An 8,745-nucleotide genomic window follows, 5' to 3' on the forward strand; every position below is an offset into this window, starting at 1 on the left:
GCAAGCGCGGCGCACAGGCAGCGCCAGCGCAGCGATGCGCGCAGGCACACGGGCAGCGCGGGCCAGCGGCAGCGGCACGCGGCACGCAGCGGTGGTGCGCTGGGCGCAGCAGCGGCGCACGGGCGACACATGAGCGCGGGGCGGCAGCGGCATCACACAGGCGTGCACGGCAGGGGGCGGAGAAAGCCTTCCCCCTCCCTTCTCTTCCCTTCCCCTCTTTCCTTCCTTCTTCTTCTTCCCTCTTCTTCCTCTTCTTTCTGTTCTTCTCAAACAAGGAATGAGACCCACGTTCTGTTCGATGAAAGGCCAAACCGAAAAAAAAAAACAAGGGTTTGAGAACCCTAGGGTGCCCTCTCTTCCCTTATAATGGGGAGAATAGTTGGGCCCTAAGTGGGCCATAACGGGTCCAATTGGGGAGCCTTTATAAATGGGCTCCCCTTACAAACACAAGACACAAACAAGAGGAAATAAGGGGAGAACTAGGGGGAAACTAGGGCGAAATAAAGAAGGAAAAAGGGGAAGAACAAGGGGAAGAGAGGGGAATGGATAAAGACCCATTCCCCTCGACGGAAAAACAACGAAAGATGACTGTTGCGGGTGCGATGAAAAACACGACTATGAATCGGGAAACACAAAAACACGAGAAAAGAATGGGGAAATCAAAGGGCGATAATGAGCATCTTTCACCCTGTCTTCAAGGTCGAGGATGCGCACAGTCCTGATGACGTCGATGACGACTCTTGATGGCGTGCGCCATCGGGGTTTAAACATGAATTTAGGGATAGCCACCTCTTGTGTTAGATAACTTCTTGAATGTGTTAGACTTGATCATTTTCATGAGTGGTGTTGATGCTCCTGGACAACAAACATCCCTTGCATCATCTGTATTCAAGCTGATTGTGTGGGTCATTGGCAGTTCGCTTGTGACACATCAGCCACTTCATCGGTTTAACATTGTATTAATCGTTGAATTTTAAAGTGTACATCATTTAGTAACGTTCACGTCTTGTTGCCACACCATTTCCCTGTGGTGTAACACAACCAGTTTGCATATGGACATCGTATTACATCAGTGGTGGACATTGTATGGGGCTTCTTTTCTGGATACATTTGCTGATGAATAGATAAAGCTTATAGAGAGGTGCTCCATAATTGGGCTTATAAATAACATTTTATAACAATGACAGAAATGCAGAACCAAATCATGGAGGATTATCGATTTGACACATGGAAAGATGGGAATCGATACTGCAGGAATGGATGAGGTTGTAAAGGAACCAAGTGAAAATCATACTTATACTATAGAGGTTCAACAACGATAACAAACCATGTTTCACATGATGTAAGCTCAAAATTGTATCTGTTCTTTGTATTTATATAGTGAACCTTGTCATAACAACTGTTTAACTAGTAAAGACATAAAAGCCTTGGGTTGAACAAATGAGACGCATCTCCCTCGGAGCGAAACTACCTGTCTCTTAACCCTTTGCCTGTCCACATCCATGAAATATTCCACATTAGTGCATGTGTTTAAATGCCCATAATATTTCCTCTCCTGACCAGACTATACATTTGTAGAACTTGTTCTAGAACAAGAAGAGGATGAGAAAGAAAATCATTGCATAGTGGAAGAACTGGGATGAAGATTAACATATATTACAGAGCCACATCAGTAAACATTTCAGAAAAAGTTTTATATTCAACATGTTGGACTGGTGATAAGGTCCAGAGATATTTGAAGACTCCTAGTAGTAAACGTTTAAGAAGAATAAATGATTTAATACTTTGTACTGTATATACTTTTTTGAGACACAAATTGGTCCAATCATTAGAAGTTTATGGAAAATCTGAGATTCAAAACTAGGTATTGTAGATAAGATTCAGAACAGGGGTCCCGAATAGATGGATTCATTTCACCAGAGCAATCGACTAATATGTGAACACTAAAAATGAAAAGCACTACTGGCACATATATTCTTCATTCATTAAAAGACAAGAGAAAGAAAATTTTCTGAGAAAGAAAATAACACATAGATATCATGCACAAATATATTCATGCTGAGGAATGGGTAAATAAATCACCATTGGAGGGGAAGAAATAAATAATTACACATTGTTTTCTCTTTTCAGATAAGCAACCCATCATGAGACGTAGATTGAGACCGACAAATTCATACAGCCACAAATCATGATCATCCGCAAGAAGAATAGTCTTTTTGTTTAGAAATCCGATAGTGGGTGAAAATCCAGAAATCTGAAAAGAGGTACAGCTGGGTTGTTCTTTATGAATATTTGATATATGGAGCAGGCTAATTCGTCGGAATCATTGGAAAAGAGAGTTGGGTCCTTCTGCATAATTCATAATAAGAGAGCACTCAATCATTCTTTAAGCATCACACATGTACGAGATAAAGAGATAAAGCTATGCATCTGAAAACGTCACAGGGAGAGAGATGGGTGAGTCTTTACTAACAACAAGGATAGAGAGAGGATTGCCAGAATCATAAACAGAGATATAGATCTCCTTCATTCTTTTGAATAATAGGTCATTTTATGATTCATATTTTTTCGAACATATCGTATAATTCTAAAATAGTCAGCTCATTAGAAATAAAGTTAATTGCTTAAAATATAATTATTTGAATAGTAACATTAAATCAGCTAAAAGTGCTAAAATGTCTGTGATTACCTTTCTCAAAGGGTTACGTATCATTGATTGTGAACTCATCATAATATTAAATTTTACAAACCCCTTTGAAATGGGGCTTCTTTTATCGCCAAATCATGTGCTGGTATAATCACAAATTTATCCACATCATTTACACTAACCATTTGAGCTATTTGATTTCGTGTATATCATTCTGCTATAGTTTGGGATATTTTACAACTGAATTATACACAGATTGTTAATACACATAATCCATTTTACATAAATTATTTGAAATCTCTTCTTAGGGTTTTGAAATTTAAACTCTTATCTGTCCAGTATAAAAAACTTATTTTGCAAGGCTGATAAACCTAAAAATGATGTTTATTACGTCGTTGGTTGGGCTTTTAGACTTATTCAATAAAATTGATAATAACCCTTAATCACTAAATAATGTGTATAGAGCACACAAGGGGTTGAACCACTAGGACCCACTGAGTAAGAATTTTGGTCTGATTTTAAATAATTTATTTTCAGGATGAATGAATTTTGCATTCAATAGACTGTAATTATGTTTATAATTAATCAAAATTAAGTAAAAACTTAATTTTGATTTTTTATTATTTTCGCTCGACACACTTGAGTAGGATACTTATAATTATAATATCAAATCAATACAGATTATCAATTTGGCAATAAAAATAAATTTATCAGTCAATTTATAGATATTTAAAACTGGGAATTAATAACCACAAAATAGGTTTAAAAATGGACTTGAAGATGGATGTTTTTTTAAAAAAATTTGGATTTAGGTGTATTAGATGATTGAAGTTATAAACAATCAATTTTGAAAACTAGAGGGAGAAAGTTGTTATATTTAAAAAAAATTCGAGGGCATGTACATTTCAAAACATTTTTAGAAAGTTGTTATATTTCTAAAAAATAAAGGCATGGCCGAAATGTACATGCCCTTGAAGTTGATTTGAAATATAATTAGCATTGCATTGCTAACTATAGATTTCGAATCATAATCAAAATGCAATGCTAATTATATTTCAAAACAACTTAAAGGGCATGCACATTTTGCCCATGCCTTTATTTTTTAGGATCGTTCAATAAGAAGTTTTAAAAACAAATTAGAAACTTACATTTTTTAACCCTGAACCAAGATTTATTGACTTCCAAAGCAACTTCTGTGTCCCTCTTAGCCAAATGCTTCGGGAGAGCATCAAAAGCTGAATTTCGCCGTCTTCCCGAGCTCTATTGAAAGCTCCAACCATGTGGATTGTAGAGGAGGAAAAGACATACATGCCCTCAAAATTTTAGCTAAATAGGAAGGCTAGATCTCAAGATATCGTGATTTTACCAAGTATTAATCCTAACCGTTGGATTAATATTATCTCTCCTCCAAGAAAGTAGAAAATGGCATTTTCTATTTTGTCGAGGCCTTTTTCTTGTTTTCTCTGCCCTTGGGTCGTGTTCTGCAACATTTTTGCCCGCTTCAAAAGGTCGCAATCATCCCGAAAAATGGTTGCCAAGTTTGAATGGATAAGAAAACACCACGTAGCCCTAATTTAAAAAACAATAAAAGACAAAAGATACCTTTGTTTTTTCTCTCCATTAGAAATAATAACACAGTTAATTTTTGCGTGCATTTAATGCAGGCGGCGAATCGACTACGGGAGTGTATTAGATATGGCACAAAGTTACGTTTTTTATTAATACATGAGTGTCAATAGCCGTGTGCAGTCAATGCATCCGGCTACTCGACTGTACGAGGATTCTACTTAATAAATGCACAAAAATAATCAAATAAAAAAGTACCCTTTTCTTCTTCTCGCTAACCACGCCACGTTCCTTTTCAACATACATAATTTGTTCATTAAATTGTTGATTCCAAGCATTCGGCCAATTTTTTTGGACAAATGACGTGGATCCCATAAATTTAATAAAATCATATTTTAAATACTAAATCTATAATAAAATATATTCTGTAAATTCTTTAAAATCATTTATTGGCTAAACACTGGTCATAAGTTATAACATAATATTGAAAATACCAGAAAATCAGTAGAACCCTTACCAACCTTTAGCCAAGTACTCTAAGCCCTCTAAACAATATCTATTCAATGCAAAGAGGTCAAATACCATGTAAGAAATACTAAAAAATTAGAAACAATAAATAAGTCAAAGTGTAAGTTATTCCTCTCCATTTATATGTGGTAACATGCAAATATGGCCGTTAAAACACATAAATATAATGTAATATTCATCAGTTAAACATCATAAATTGCAAGTTATCATACCTCCCACTTAAATCATTGCTAGTCCCTTAGCAATGTACCATTGTTACTTTAGATGACTTCTCCATCCATCAACTCTCTTTCATCTGCATAAAGTGTTAGATATATCGATAATATGCTTAAACGGAACTCTCTTCGATAATTGGGATTCCACCTTGTCAGGAATATGGGTGCTTGTATCCCTCTTCGTTTGGGTAGAACTAATGAATGACATAGAAACATTTACTTCTCTCTAGATTTGACACTATGATCTAAAGGTTCCTCACTGGACTCTTCAAGTGGTGGTCCTCTCGGCTCTCGTATCAAGGTCACTCTCTTTCGGGTAGTGGCTACTTTATGTTAAAATTATCCGCTAAGTTTCCGCCTAATTTACGATAAAAGCTGGACATTATCCACCTCCCAGTTAGCACAGAGTTTAAATGTTGTGATGGCATCGGCAAGAGAATCAGAACAAACGAAATATGGATTGCTCAAAGGGGAAGAGATGGATTTGGAATGTATGGTTTCATAATGGATGTATCATTTCAGGTTGCGTTCTCGGAAACCCTATAGGAATGAGATGGATATAGAAAGAAAGAAATCATGTGTGATTCCCTCACTAGATTCGATAAGCAATAACTTGTTTCAAAATTGACGTACTAAAGATGTATGCCAGAATACAATCCCCACAATATATATATAATATTTATTTATTTATTTAATTTATTTATTTTAAATTCCTCTGACTTTTCTTGTAGTCGAGGTCCCTTTTTTGTGAGGGGAAAAGAATATACTAAAACATTTTGTAAAAGTAGAGAGAAGAGAATTATCATTGACTATAGTGAAGGCATTACGTAAAATCGCAGAGGAGAAGAATAGGTATTAAGAAACTAAAGAGCAAAATTAGACAGAAATAGTGATAGAGATGGGATATAGATGATCCCATAGAAAGGGAGATAAAAATGTTTGTGATATGGTTATCATCCATGAAAGGTTGTTGCTTAAAGAAAGGTTCAAGGAAATGGACAAGAATATGTCATATGAAATGGCAAAATGAAACGGCAAAGTGGATGGAGAATCAAGAAAAGGAAAATTATGTGCTTAAAGACTTGAATAAATGCCTATCTTCCACCCTAAAGTAAAATTGACTTAATGAAAGAATAAAACCTTCGAGTAGGATCGGTTCAGTGAATGGTGGCCTAGTGGGGGTCCTCAATTCACTCAGCTCTCTATCTTTTTGAGTCATAGTGCTTCAATGCTTCATTTTTAATATCCCCCATATACCGACTAGATACCCTAACCATTTGGAAATTGACTCCCACATGATCCAAAATCAATGTTTGTTTCACCTTTGCATGATCATGATGTGCTATAAAAGCAAACCTCCCTACAAATGTAATTCGAATTAATGGATGAAGAATTACTCCTAGAGATGGGTTTTAACTGGTAAATGAATTTATGACATAATGATCAAATAAAGGTTTTCAATTCTAAATAAATAAAATGTTCCCCCCCCCCAACTAAAATATGCAATGTCCTCAATGCATAGGAATGAACATAATATAATTCAAAATTTTAGAATTGCAAATCTGCTTAGGCGTGATCCTTGATTTTTGCAGAACTTACTGATGTTTAGGCGACATCTCGTTACCGTGTGTAAGACTTGGGCTTTATCTTCTTTGTATTTATTGAAAACTGATAATATAAAGCAAAACATAAATGAAAGCTGGGGAATTCGGCTAGTTCCCATGATTTGTGAAAGTAAAAATGCAACCAAAGAAAAATACAAAATCCAAGTCCTATGTTGGAGTTTCATGTTTATTAGCTGCAATTCGATTTTCCAACAATGTATTCGTAGGTGGTGGTAGATTTTGTGCCCCTACATACGACTTTAACTGCATGACATGTACTGTGAACGCCTTCCCTGTGTTAGGATCACAAATCAAAACTGCTCCATTATCATAAGTGTCAGTAATCGTAAATGGTCCATCAAATATTGATTTTAACTTTCCTAGAAAAAGCTTCAACTTAGAATTATAAAGCCATACCTTTTAATGTTTTTTAAAATGTTTGTGGCTAATGTTCTTGTTATCAAAATGCTTCATCCTGGATAAATAAATTCTTGAGTTTTCATACGCTCGATTCATCAGCTCGTGGAGTTCGTGCATCTGTAATAAACATTGCTTTCGTGCTGCATCAAAAGAGAGATTAATTTTTTTAATAGCCCAATAAGTTCTATGTTCTATTCCCACCGTAAGATGACATGCCTTACCGAATATTACCCTATAAGGAGACATCCCTAAGGGTGTTTTGTAAGCAGTTCTATATGCGCATAGAGCATCATATAACTTGACCAATCCTTCCCATCAGGCCGAATATTTTTTTAATAATTTTCTTAATCTCTCTATTTTAATTCTCAATTTGACCATTGGCTTGTGGATGATATGGGGCAGCGATTCAATGTTGAACCCCATATTTATTTCACATGGTCCTGAATTGAGGATTATTGAAATGACTATCCCCATCACTAATAGTTGCTCTAGGATAACCAAACCTGGAAAATATGTGTTGTTGAGTGAATTTAAGAACTACTATATGATCATTTGACCTAATGGGGATTTCTTCAACCAATCTGGACAGATAATCTACTCCCATCAAGATGTACTCATGTCCATCTCAATTTAAGAATGGTCCCATAAAGTCAACGCCCCATAAGTCAAAGATTTCCACTTCAATGATAGGCTATAATGGCATTCTATCTTTCTTTTTGATATTTACTAAAGCTCGACACTTTAAACAACTAGAGCAGAACTATAAAGTATCAAAAAATAAGTTTAGCAAAAGAAAACCATAATTCAAAACTTTAAATGCAGTTAATTTTGGGGCATTTTGTTCACCACATAAAGAAGAATGACAAGCATCTAATATACTCCATTGTTCTTCCTCGGGTACACATGTGCTAAACACGTGGTCAACACCTAGTTTAAAAAATTAAAGTTCATCATAGTAATAGTAATAAATATGTTTCTAAAACATTTTTCTATCGTTAACATCCCAATTATTATGCAATAACCCTACGCCAAGAAAGTTTAGAATATGAGCATCACATGGATGCTTTTTACCTTGGATTTCTAATATGCATTCATCAGGAAAATCATCATGGATAGGCAAGGATAATTCTATAAATATTTTAGAAAGATGATCTGCTACTGTATTTTCTATTCCACGGTTATTCTTAATTTCTAATTTAACTTATTCTAAAAGTAAAATCTACTGTATTATTATGGGCTTGGTTTCTTTTTTATTTGATAAAAACTTTGAAGCAGCATTATGTGAAAAAACGTTACTTTACTGCCTAAAAGATAAGAACGATATTTCTGTAAGTCAAAAATAATAGCAAGCAATTAAATTTAGGGTTTTGAGTAGTTTACCTGTGCTCGTCCTAAAGTTTTGCTTGCATAGTAGATGGTAACTGGTTTCCTTTCATTTCTTTGTCCTAAAATAGCTCCCACTGTACAATTAGCGGCATCACACATGATTTCAAAAGGTTCACTCCAGTTCGGAGCTTGTAAGATTGGTGCTTGAATTAAAGCCTCTTCAATTTGCAAGAAGGATGCTTTAGCATTTTTGTTCAAATCATTGGTTTAACTAAAGTGTTGAATCTTTAGAAAGTAAATTAGTTAAAGTTCTAGAGATTTTAGCAAAATATTAAATAAATATTCTATAGAAGCCAGCATGCCCAAGAAATCCCCTAAAATGTTTTAAGGTTGGGGGCAAGGGGGATGTTCTTGATGACCTCGACCTTGGCCCTGTCCA

The sequence above is a fragment of the Wolffia australiana genome, chromosome 4, assembly GCF_029677425.1.
Source record: "Wolffia australiana isolate 7733 chromosome 4, ASM2967742v1".
Classification (NCBI taxonomy): domain Eukaryota; kingdom Viridiplantae; phylum Streptophyta; class Magnoliopsida; order Alismatales; family Araceae; genus Wolffia; species Wolffia australiana.